The 13,988-nt window shown below is 31.7% G+C and overlaps 1 long non-coding RNA gene across 2 annotated transcripts; it reads left to right on the forward strand.

The window, feature by feature from the left end:
- Positions 1-767: 767 nt before the first annotated feature.
- On the forward strand, positions 768-5,501 carry LOC131047935 (uncharacterized). 2 transcript variants are annotated; one of them, XR_009106320.1, is made up of 2 exons: positions 768-3,051; positions 3,441-5,501. It is a non-coding gene; the product is annotated as an uncharacterized LOC131047935 (long non-coding RNA). The 2 variants fall into 2 exon arrangements; XR_009106321.1 differs by having other exon boundaries at positions 4,895-5,501.
- Positions 5,502-13,988: the final 8,487 nt, after the last annotated feature.

Below are 13,988 nucleotides of genomic sequence, written 5' to 3' on the forward strand. Positions count from 1 at the left end.
GTGCAATTGCATGAAGGGGATGTTGAATGTTCTAGACAACTTCAAAAAATCTTTAAATTTCATACAAGTCAATTTATGTTTGAGAAACTCAAGCTTGTGGAAAACATCAAAATGCGAGATACTGAACTTTTTAAACTACAAGTCTAATTCTTGTTCAGCTACTGACTGTACTGTTTTCTATTTTAATTTGCTAGTTTTTTTGGTTTGTTATTCACATTGTATATGATATATCTTTGTTACTATACACTTTGACTCATCTATTAACATTGTATATTGTGAAGCATTTCTATATTTTATCATATCTTCTTCTATTGCAGTTCCCTTTTGAACTGCTATTCTTTGCTATTCTTTTTTATATTTCATCTTTGTTCAATGCAAAACATAGTAAATCACTAAAACTAAACTAAAAGGTACTGATAAAAATCGGAATAAAAGTGGTTCTTCTCTCAAGGTCCATCTCTGAGAAGGAGAAATTTAATGCATACTCCAAATACCAACAATCTAATCCATTTACTAGTTGTTAGTTTGTGATAGTCCTTGTGAACCAGTTGTATTTAATTTTAGTTGTAGTAGATCCATATCCTTTAAAACCCGTGACCTTAGATATTTAACTTATATCATATCTTAAATTTGGATTTCCATTTCTTTATCTTAAAACTTATGATATAATGAAGTTTATATCTCTCTCTTTTTATCCCTTTCCACTCATTTTTCCTTTAATAATTCCTTTTCTTGTTTTTTAACCACGTGGAACACTTAGTTTATCTAAGTTAAAATTAAGACTATGTTTGCCCCCATGGATGCTCCTTTCCTTTATTAGTTCCTGCCTCGCATGGAATTATAGCGAAGGCATAAAACATTAAATAGTGATTAAACTGTTTGCTGCCCGGGCAATCCTATCACTAGATTTTTGAAGCTAATGTTCGGTAGCTTTTTGATAAAATTTGTCTTACTAGATTTTTGAAGATTATAGTGATGTTGGAAAAAACATTGTTTGGTTCTTCATTTACAAGATGTCTGTAGGAGAAACTAAATTTAGTTTCAAGTGACTCGAAATAAATTAATGTAGTTCATAGGCACGAGTTCTTGATATAGTGAATATTTTGTACATCGAACAGGTTTTACTAGAGGCTTTTGAAAAAATTATTAAATGTGTTAAATGTTATGAGAAGCCAAAATGTATTTCATTTTGTAGTTGTGTTTTTTGAGCATCCCTTGAACCAAACTTTATTTACAAGATGAATTGTTACAACAGATCTATAAGGTCTGAAAGTGTAGTGTTAGGGGTGCAGACTTTTTCAAGGTTCCTAGTGGCTGAATATTAACTCAGATTGTTTCTGGAAGGTATGCACAATGTAAACCTCTGTAATGAGGGTTTAAGTCTTCTCATTAGGTCAGAAATCAGACCATTTTGTGCTTTGTTTAAACAACTATTTGAATAACTGGAAGGTATGTACAATGTAAAACTCTGTAATGAGGGTTTAACTCTGCTCATAAGGTCAGAAATTAGACCATTTTGTACTTTGTTTAAACAGCTATTTGAGTAAGTACATATTGAATTTGGTTGATATCAGCAATTCTTTCTATTCATTACTTTTAGATCAGCAAAGTATCACCAAATATTTAAGTCTGAAAACTCTTCCATAGAATGCATGCAAACTGTTTGTCTTAATGACAATTCTCTAAACGTTTTCAATCTCATGCCAAACACTGAGATTAGATTAACCCCCATGGTTTTAGTTTTCATTTTTTCATGTCCTTGCACATCAAGGTTTTTTGGTAATTCGTATGTTCTGCCATTCTATCGCTCTATTGTTTGTTAATCAAAGTAGGCAAGACCATGGCAGCAAAACGATTATGTAATTGCATGAATATCTAGATATGAATCACAACAGGCAATGACATTGTTAGTACTTGAAATTTATGCAACTGCTGTATTATCTGACTATTATCTCCATTTTTCTCTTATGTTATTTGTTTTTTCATCTTCATCTTGACTCATGCATAGTTAGTTGTAAACATGTTTCTATCAAATTTTGCACCTGCAAGATAGTCAATAGAACAAGAAAATAATGGATTAAAAGAAATTAATGGCATTCTTTTGCACAATCAATCCATAATCTAATCCCTTATTTGACATTCCAAAGACTTCAAATTCTGACTTGTTTTATTTTTTCCTTGCATTTTAAAAATTAGCTATTTACAGAGGGGTTCAGATTTTCTGGAGGGTGTTGTTTTGCAGCGACTGGTCTTGGAGTACTCGTATGCGCAGGAGGCTGCAGAGCAAGAATTGTGGAAATGAGCAGTTGGTGATTTGGGTTTTTTCATCTTTGCATGTAGGTTGGATGTGGGCATTGATGAATATGCCAGCTGTAATCTACACCACACCCACAGAAAAGTTGGAAGCAAGGGAGGCTGCAATCAACAGAACTCAAAAATTCATGACTTTTTGCTCTGGCACCTCCTGAGCTTTCATTATACACCTCCAAAACATAGCAGCCACCGCAACAAACCAGCTCAAAGCCCCCACTTCGTTGGTTCGGCTCTTGTATTGCCTCTTCTGTGAAACAAAATGTAGTGCATAACAAATCCTCCTTGTTTTCGGGGGATTTTTTGTCTCTCTCCTTGTAAAAAGTCTTTTTTTGTGCTTTGGCTATGAATTCTCAGGAACACGGTTGAAAATCTCGGCCACCGCAATTCCAACACTTTTTATATCATTCTTATAAATGATTTGAAAGGCAGAGTCCTTGCTTTCTTTTTTATTCCTTCTTCTATTTCTTCCCAAAAAAATTAGGTTCTGGTTTGCATTTTAGTTATCACTTCGCAATATTAAATCTTAAGTGAATTGTAAGAGTTGGGATTCTGTTGGTGCTTTTAGTATCTATTGTGGGAAGTTGATTCATCGTCATTTATATCATTAACTTTGTAGTGCATAAAAATTGAAGGCATATTGCAGGCAGAGGACTTTGCAGTCAATATGTTGGAGAAATTTAGGGTCAGAAATTTTGCTTGAATGGCACAAAGCCAACATAGTGAATGCAGCCTTTGAAGGTACAATTCTCAAAGCTGGAATTTAGTTTATGCCATTATCTTTATTGAATATTGCATCTTATGGTTTAGCAGTTCCATTCTAAGCTAAGTAGTATGAGTTAATGTTAGTTACCACTATAGAGAACTTTTTGATTTGTTGAATGGTATAGCCTAGGGTTTAGCAATTTCATTCTTTATAGTGCGACTTCAGATTGAGTACATTTGCGAAGAAGATTCTTTAAAAAAAAATCCCATCTCTAGACCACTGTAAGATTATACAAATGAACAACTTGTGGGAATAAGATCTTAAAGACTTACATAGGTTAATTAAAGCAAATATTTTACTCAGCAAAAGATTATATCATTGATATATAGTGCACTTCAGTTTCTACTCTTTCTTCTTCTTTTAGGTATAATGAGGCAGTGGGCAACTTATGTGGTGCATCTATCAATCGATTGAAGTTTTTATTTCTAGATAAGTATGGTGTACTTCTCTTTGTCATATACAGTTTGTATTCTCCCACTTTATATAGTGATGAAGATCTAGTTTCGAAGAAGTGAGTGATGAAACTTGCTTATAATCAAATGAATTTTCCATCTAAATTTCCGAAGGATTGAAATCCCTTAAGTTAACCATGCCCTAGAATTTCATTTAGATATTGCCAAATTTTAAGTTGCTGGTAACCCAAGCTTGAAGGATGTGGGCTTCAAACTTCTTTTTGGTATTCATACTAGGCATACCAATGTGAATGATCGATCTCACAATTCTTAGGTTTAGAAGTTAGTATCCTTTATATATGTATATGTCTGTACATTTTATAACTAGAACTATTGTACATTTTATATGATTGACCCGTGGAAGGAATGTAGTGTATTCATCTGACAGTGATTATGCGAGGATAAATATTTTACCCGATTAAGCTACTCACTGAAGCATGAGATAGGTTTAAACAGCGAAAATTAATTATTATATTTGCGGTTAAGAAAATTCGGTTAAGAATATGTATCTAGGTGAATGAAATGCCTTCTAAAATCCTTGCATGTAATCCACTCATTATCCTAATGATTACAAGAATATTTTATAAACTCCATCCACCAAAAAATAAACACCTTCAAGTGATAAGCGATTGCTTACTGGATAGAATTTGATCACGTAGAATTAGTTCATTACAAACAAAATGTTATATTTGCAATGTTCAAATGCAACCAGTTAGAGAAAACTGGAATCAAATCTAATCTGTACAATGTTCATTTTCTGACAAGTTGGTCAATAAAATAAGAGAGGATTGCTTGTGCAAACAATCTTTCGAACACTCCATTACTCTCATTTATTATTTGTTTGAACTCTGACATTATCCGTACAAAAACTTCACCAATTATGTAGCAGAAGGATGCATTTTCAGCTTTCATGTGCTAGCCTTATGGGCTGTTTCTAGCTTGTACTAATTTTTGTTTATGTCGGATTTACAAGCTCTGGTCTTAGTGGTATTTCCCTTAGATGAGATTCTAATCCACATTAATATTTTTCTTCTATTCCCTCTCTTTCTACCCTAAAGTATTCTTTAGCTTTTTCTTGATATTTGATAGATAAAATCATAAAGCTCAGAAAAATTAAATTTAAAATTTTCATAGGCTGGATCTAGAAGAATTATCTGTGTAAGATAAGCCCTTTCAGCAAATATCGAAATGCATGCACTAATATGATCATATAAGATTCATAATATGTATGTGGCATTGTATTTGAAAGTTTCTTGCTTTAGTTACTTCTAATGGCATTCAATTTAAATGTCTTGAAATACATCTTATTGCTTTTACAAGTTTTTTCAAGAAAGTGCAGAACAAATATAAATATTAGAATTTGCAGAAGAGCCAGAAGATCAAGTGTCAAAGGAGCCAAGTAAAATTCCTGTGACCAAATCAGGTTCAGATCCTAGTTCATGCAGCGAAACCAAAAAAGTATTGTGTGAAGATATTCAAGGTTTAAGTAAGGAATCTATGGAATCTATCTACCCTAGATTTTTGGCTTTAAATCATAATTATCTTTTGTGAAAAGTATTTTTAGTTTGCCATTTACAGTTATTGTCAGAAGAGGCCAAGTTAGAGGTTTGTAGTTTTCAATTACTTGTGTACTATGAAATTCAATTTACAATGCACAGCTGGGATGAAGTTAGATTGTGCAATACAATGACATTAATTTCTCTTAATCCATTGTTTTCTTGCTTTATTGACTATCTTGCAGGTGCAAAATTTGATAGAAAGATGTAAACTATACATGAGTCAAGATGAAGATGTCAAAACTAAATTCTCATTTGAGCCATTATGTACTCAAGAAGGAAATTCGTTTGGTGAATACTTGGTCCCATTCATTTGTTAATTATGGGGGGCAAATAATCCAAGGCCATTCCCATTGCTTGTAAAATTTAAATAAATGACCCGTCTCTATCCTTATCAAGAAAAAGAGTCTCTACTTATTTTCTTAAAGAATGGAAATTTTTACAATTTATTCATTATAAAAGTCTTTAATCTCATCTATTTTACTATCTTTGAGACTCAATCCAATTTTGTCAAACACCATTTTTTAAGCTGCAGTATAAATAAATTCAACAATTAAGGGTTCAAATTGTTCCTAAAGACTGATATGGCATTTGAAAGCCAATAAATTGTATCTCACTAAGCTCCTGTTTACAAAGAATGTGTAAATCTAAGCTATCATTAAAGACAAGTTCTAAAAATATTGGGATGCTCTGCAATTCTGCCTAAAGCATTGCTTTTTATCCAAACAGATATGATTTAAATCTTGATCAATTCAAGATTCTAAAATATCTGTGAAGTACAGAACAATCATGCTCAACTTGTCAATGTTCCAATCTCATTTGTGACAATATGTACCTTCAGAATGAAAGTACATATACAGGCTAGTAAGTCAGGTCTTTTTCCTTAATTCTTTTTGTGCTGATCTACCATATCATTCATTATATAAGAGCATTTCTAAACATTCTTATGGAAAATGGAATACCTGGTCATTTACTTAAAGCAGTACTCGGTTTCACTGTGATTCATCCTTCCTCAAAGTTTTTATGGTCACTTATTATAGGAGATTAATATCTGTTGCCTATGTGGCTTGAAGATTTTGACTATTGTTACCTCTCAATGGATCAATAATAATAATATTCCAATCTTATTGGACTCTGTTTGCTATTAAATTTTACAAGTCAATCTCAAAAAATATTGAGAAATTAAAAGTCAGTCTCAAAGAAAATTGACAAAATCAGTAGACAATAGAAAATGAGAGATTAACACTAGACAATATAATATGACAAATCATCACTACTATAATATTACAGATTTTGCAGATTATTTCACATGTAATTTGCTAACAGGGAAGTGGAAAGCTGATCCTTGATTTGCAAAACTGCCCTACCAGCATTTGGCAGTAGAAGAAATAAACACCCTAGAATGGCTGCTAGTAAGTTTAAAATCCTTGCATACTCAAGGGTTGGGTCTGCCATGTTCGAAAAAAACAAAATTGGGGTAAGCCTTGAGGGTTGGGTCTGTCGTGTTCGAAAAAGACAAAATTGGGGAAAACATGGGAATCAAAGGGTAAAGTCAAAGAAGAAATTAAAATTCGACATCCCTTTCAATGTGGACCAAGTGGACCTAGGAGAGAATAAAATTGACAGGGACTTTGAGGTGCTCTTGGCAAACACCACTAATGGTCAGGAAAAATGCTTTTATTGGGTTAGCAATGAAATTCATCTTTTATAGGAAGGCATTAAAGATATAATTAATACTTTTACTAAGAATCCTATGCTAGACAAGACCGATAAGCTTCTCAAAATGACCCAAAAATTCACTAAGGATGTCAAAGGTATGAAAACAAAACATGAGTCTAGGATTGTTCAGCTGGAAAAAAGTATGGAGGAGATTAAGGGCAACCTAAGGAAATTGGTTGAGATAAGTAAAAAAGCTATGAGCAGTAGCGTAGAAGGTTTGAGAAAGGTTAAGGAGATGATGTATGTCCAAAGAGCCTAGCCAATTATCACTGTCCTGCCTTTAGTGGCTAAGTTGAAAAAGAAGAATCTGGATTCAAGTTTGCAAGGGGCGGATTCGTAGGTTACAACTGGACCCTCTATCAATTCGAGGAGCAAAAATCAGGAGATAAGTGCAATGAGATTTATAATGGAAGAGCTCGAGGAGATTAATAAGAATATGATACAGAAGAACTCTGAGCTCATACATTCTTTGGTTTAGTTTTTTCCTGTTTGTGCTACTAGTGCTTAGTCTTGATATCGTTGTTGGTTGTGGTGCTATGGGGTTTCTCCCTTGTTTTTGTTGTTGTTTAGTTGTTCTTTTTGGATTGGTTTGCTACTTTTTTAATCTTTTAATTTTTTGTATGGATTTGGGTTTTGGATCCCTGTAAAGCCTGTTTATCTTAATCAAAAACCATTAGGCTATACCAAAAATGTCCAAATGTAAGTTCACACCCAGACTTTAAAAGGGAGCTTCCAAGCTAGGAAGTCTCTAGTCTCTAGAGATTCTAATATTTTTTCCCATTCATAGAGAATACACGATTTCATTACTTAAGAGTTCTAATTATAGAGGATTTGACTATCATGTATCTATATGTATGAAGAGTAATTTCCTTAAACTAACCATTAACCAATATACTGAACATTGTAAATGACTAATTATCACTTATGTTGAGCCTTCTCCTAAATCTAGTAGATCTTCTAATACAACTAAAGGTAAATATAAATTCAAATAAATATAAATTTTGTATGCAGCTTGTGTATAAGTGAATTTTAATCCCACCTTACTTCATGTAATCAATAAGCATGCTTAGCTAAAAATACTAATTGTTTTAAAGAAATGGAAAAGCTCCCCACATAAGAGTTCCTAGCCCATACCACTATTATAAAATAATAAATATTTTAATAGTGGCTAGCATGCCACAATGTTCGCTAATGTGATTGTTACAATGGTCAAAATACTATATATTTAGGACACGTAGGTTGTAACAACTATTTTCAAAAAAAAAAATCTTAAATTATTCATCAACCTGAATACTGTGAGTTGTGTTATTCATCACATCACTAAAAGAGTATAGCATCAACAAGATGTCAAAAATTACATTTGGCTTGATTGGTGAATCTTCAATCTAACCAAGGATGTTGAACTAGATCTAAAGGATAATATTTCTATAGCAACCTCCTAAATGTGTTTATTAACACTACGGGCTACCAATTCTAGATCTAAATAGCTAAATATGAATTTGAAATATGGAATTCAGAATAGTTCATGTATAAATGGAGATAAAAATGAGTGAAGATATTTCATATAATACAATGGTCAAAATACTATATATTAAAGACATGTAGCTTAATAGTGGCTAGCATGCCACAATGTTCGCTAATGTGATTGTTACAATGGTCAAAATACTATATATTAAAGACATGTAGGTTGTCACAACTATTTTCAAAAAATAAAATCTTAAATTATTATTCATCATCTAAACCTAAATACTGTGAGTTGCGTTATTCATCACATCACTAAAAGAGTATAGCATCAACAAGATGTCAAAAATTACATTTGGTTTGATTGGTGAATCGTCAATCTAACCAAGGATGTTGAACTAGATCTAAAGGATAATATTTCTATAGCAACCTCCTAAATGTGTTTATTAACACTACGGGCTACCAATTCTAGATCTAAATAGCTAAATATGAATTTGAAATATGGAATTCAGAATAGTTCATATATAAATGGAGATTGAATTTAAGCATCAAGAAAAATTTCATGCATAAAAATGAGTGAAGACATTTCATATAATACAATTTAAATAGAGATTATTTAATTTATAATTAATATATTAATAATATAAGATAACATGTCTAAGTAAAATATGTAATTTCAATATTAGAATAAAATAATAAATTAATTAAAATAAATATTAAAAATAAATAAATAATTAAATATATATTAATTTTATGAATTTTTTTTCTAATAAAATATCTAGATTTTAATATTATTAATAAATCAATAATTTAGTCAAAATATATATCATCATAAAATAAATAGAAAAATATCTTCTAAATTAAAGATGTAATTTTTATGTTACTAATTAAATAATAATTTAGTCAAATATAATAATATCTTATAATTTTTTACTAAATAAACAATATTGAAAAAGAAGACAAAACTTATGTCAACATGGATATTGAAAACAAATTACTAACTTTCATAGCTTATTTAATTCATTAAGAAACATTTAAAGTCTTAAATGCACTTCATGTCTATGTGGTGTGTGTAGGATTTCTCTCTCACGCCACTTATAACGAGAAGGCTAGGTCGCCTCTACCTCAACCATGTTCCCACCTTTAATGAGCATGCACACATTCACACTCACTTTCCTTATTAGTAGCTTGGATCAGCATAACAATAATAATATAAATTAAATTCTCATATTTATTGCATCATTTCCATAATTTAATCAATAGAAACATCATAAACATGATTAATTGACATCATAAATTAAACATTATGAGTTGGGATATGACAATGTTCACCTAGAAGCTTTCAATGATACATGCCTAGATATTGCATATGAAGATAGAGTCTTACCTAGATTATTTCCATGAACCTAGGTAAAGCTATATGCACTTGAATACTTCTTATCCTTAGCTTATGTTCATATCAATTGTTTTGATGAGAGAGCCACCAATTTGTTACAACCCTTATGTGTCAATATGGGCTTAATAACAAAGTTTACTAATGTAAGTAATTTTTCCCAAAGACATAACATGTCTATTAATGACTAAAAATCAACTAGTTTAACTAAATATTCCCATAATATGTATTGGGAAAATAGGCATTGTGCACCTTGAATAATAATTTTTATAATTGTAATATTTTATTTTATTATGTGAGTTGCACATGCACGTGTAACATGTAGATATTCCTTAGAAATCTTCTTGCGGCCATTTGATGAGTTGTATTGTAACATTAGGATATTATATTGTATTTATTTAATATTGAGCAAAGTATATTAATAAAGTATCCAATATTAGTTGTGGGGTCAATGGGGTAAGGAGACCATGGTTTTAGCACATGTTTTTGATGTAATACCAATTGGTGGTTTTGTGGGGGCTTGTTTCTATAAAAGAAACCACAACGTAGTTGTTTGGATAAGTGAGGTTAACATTTGTAGAGGTTGGAAGCATGGCATGAGATGTGTGGTTACATGCTTCTTCACGCGGAGTGCTTGTTAATGGTTGAGATTTCGAAAGCTTGAATGGTGTATTAGAATGTTGGATTGTTGATAATACATGGATGATAGATGCTTTTGGAGACTAATCTTTTACCTCTTGAGGATTTTCCCAAGGTATATATTTTGTTATCTTCAATGGGTATGTTGTCTATTCTTTGCATATGGATTCAAAGTGTTTATTTGCTTGATTTCTCAATTGGGTTATGTGGAAACTGTCATTTGTATGGTTAAAAGTTTTCTTTCAACATTTTTATTAATGAGTTTTAAATTAGCTTCCAATATTTATGTGGTAGAACTTGTGTGTGCATGTAAACAATCTGTAACTTTAACTATTTGAATCTAATGGTTGTAATTATGCACCCTCGCCTTGCCACTTCCGTCAACCCTTCAAAATATCAAAAGGATAATACAATTTAAAAAAGAAATGACAAGAAAGAATCTAAATCTAGTTCCAATCAAATGTCTACTACATCTAATTTTATATCATTTAAACATTAAGGGCCTAGAAAATCTACAAATATGAGAAAATCATTGGATAGAGTTCTTCAAACCTTCCTAATAATTTGGTCATCCTTAATTCCATAAATTTATTGGATTACTCTATAGGAATATCAAAGAGCTATAATGAATTATCCTTCTACAATATACGTTGAGTTGATGGACACCATACATATACGTATTTATATTATATTTGAGAAAAAAATGCAGATCTCATTGATAATAATGTGATGCATATTGTTGCACATGATTGAGATTTTTTATTTTTTTTTGTAGATTTCATGGGTAATAATGTGATGCATGTTGGTGTGAATGATGGGGGATTTTTTTTTGGTTGGTCACTAAAAAAAATGGAAAATAGTTGTTGTTTTCCATTGCATACACAATCTAACAATATTGAACACTCATAGGTATTAAAGCATCCTACTTATTCTATTTGTATACTTGTATATGAATAAAGATCTCATGGATACAAAGCATTTTATTCTTATTCCTTTACTTCTACAAATACACTTATGCTTATTACTCATAAAGTTTCACCTCCTTATCTACCTTTGATTATTTCATTTTATAGGAGATCCCATTTTCTTCATAGTCAACAATGTGAAGGTATTCACATTGATCTAGGCAATTAGTATAAGATACACATACAAGAATTATATGTATATGTGTGTGTGTGTGTGGATATGTACACACACACACACACACACACACACACACATGTATGTATGTATTAGATATTTATACATAGTTACATGTTGCTCTAAACAGAACCAATGACATTCTTATGGGCACTTTCAAGAGTATCATCTTTCCTTTTGACATAGGAGTTAAGGAGCTTAATGATTTTTTCCATATTATTCCTTGATTGGCTAGATTTTGTATTTCATTAGGCATACCTTAGTTAAATGATTAAATATGATACCTTATATGATACATCAATGTCTAAAATATGCTTGTGAAGAGAACATTGTGAAAGTGAAAAAGAGATACATATGTACCTATTTTCAAGTCAAATACTTGAAACTTGAAAATTATGTTGTCATTCTAAAGGACATTTATTATGATTGTAAAGGTAAAGAACGCAAAATAGAAGTTCCTTTTAAAATCAAAGAATAATTCATTAACTATAACAATTGCATGTTAAAGAAAACAATCAAGAAAAACAAAGGGAAAATAAGGAGAAAATGAAGTCCTCTTTATTGCCTCTTGTATGCTAGGAATGTGAATTAATCAATTAAAACACCTAACACACCAATGAGACATTATGTTAAGGAGGTAATCAAGAAACAAAGTGAAAGAGAACTCCCTAATGGCATCCCATTGTCCTCTATCTCCAAGGACCTTGTTGGTCTATTGATTGGCTCTCAACAACATGGACCTCTAAGATGACAACCTGAAGAACGAGTATGCTATACTATGATCCTATAGTCTAAATGAAAATGAGATGAATGATCATGATTCTAGATTAACATGATTGCTATGCTATAATCAAATAAACACTATGCTAAATGCACAAACTATGGATGCTGCTATGCTCAATATGTATGCAAAGTTTAAGAATGCAAGATTAAGGATTAAGGATCCTTCCATGAATGAAAAATGGGGATATTTATAGCTTTTCCAAGGTATGAGCCTAGGTGACAGGATTCAATGGTCTAGATTCATCTTGGAGAGATGGACGGTGAGAGATGAAGAGGTTAGGAAAGACTTGGGGAAATATGACACTTGCCATTCTTGGAAGGACAAGTGGCAAGGGAATCTCCAACAAATGCCACACCTGTCCTACAAGAGGGAAAGTAGCATGGAGGGGGAGAACATGTGGCCAGGATGCCATGTGTCCTTATGAGGGGAGAGAGACTCCATAGGAGGTTAGGATAGGGGTAGTTTGAAGGGATAAGGTTGGTTCAACCCAAGGTTAGATGGTAGGTTGGAAAGTTAGGAGGGTAGTTTAGGTTAGGAAACATGTGACAAATTTGAATTTAAAAATTCAAATTAAGTGGAAGGGGATAATTAAATAAGACAAATTAATTAAATTGGCTCATTTAATTAGGCAAATGGAGAAAATGATTTATGATGGTAAGAATTTTGGAAAAATGAACTATATAAATAAATTGTTATAAGTAGAAGAATTAAGGATCCATTAATTAAATAACTCATATTTAATTAATTATCTCCAGGCCAATTTTCAATGTATACATTTTGCCCCTTTTTAAAGCAATGCGTTTATGACACGTTGGCTCAAAGAAAAATTCGCTTGGTGCCCCAGATGCTAATAAAAATTTTGATTTCACCCCAGACCTTGATCATCGTTTAATAATGTGCCCATGTCCCCTCAGGAGACGAATCATAGTATTTTTTATTATTTTTTAAATTTTAATGATTTTTTTTGGAAGTTTTGAAGATTTTTAAATTTTCTGGATTTTGAATGATTCGTCTCTCGATAAATGTATGTTGCATAGAAAATTAATTTAGAAAGTGGAAAATAAGATTCCACTTAATTACCCCTCCATCCATTAATAGTGTAAAAGTTGAAAAAGCAAATCATTTAGAGTTCATTTGTGCATTTTGTTTCTAGAAGTGAGCTTAGAGGCAAAATGGAAATCCCCTACCACACTCATAGATTTGAGTGGGTTCGACAATTCGAGCGTTCTCCAATGTATGGACCATTGGTATGTACTTCAACTCTCTTTTGTCATTAAATTTTGTAAATTTTTGCACTTTTTTTAAAGCATTTTTTTAGACGTTTTAGCGTATACAATGTGTGTTTTAGCATACAAGTTTAGTTTTCTAGCGCATAGGGAATTTTTGTCATGCATAGGGAAAGTCCTTTAGCACATACCCCATTTTAGCACATTTGATGCACAAATTAGTGCATTTGATGCACAGATTAGTGCATGGAGTTTTTTAGCACATGCATGCATTTTTTTGGCGCATAGATTGCACAATTTAGCACATCTACACCCAAAAGTTAGAAATTTGATTTTTCTTCCTCCTTTTTGATATTTTTCAATCATTTTTCAACTTTCGTCATGTTAATGTTTGATGGGATAGATGATTATTGACCTCATGATTAATGAGAGTCAATGATAGGAACTCAACAAGATTGATTCAAATCTCGCATGAGCTAATTAAATTGATAGATAAGTTGATTGATCGAATGTTGACACTATGATATGTCATGTTATAGGAG

This window comes from Cryptomeria japonica, chromosome 3 (genome assembly GCF_030272615.1).
Source record: "Cryptomeria japonica chromosome 3, Sugi_1.0, whole genome shotgun sequence".
NCBI lineage: Eukaryota > Viridiplantae > Streptophyta > Pinopsida > Cupressales > Cupressaceae > Cryptomeria > Cryptomeria japonica.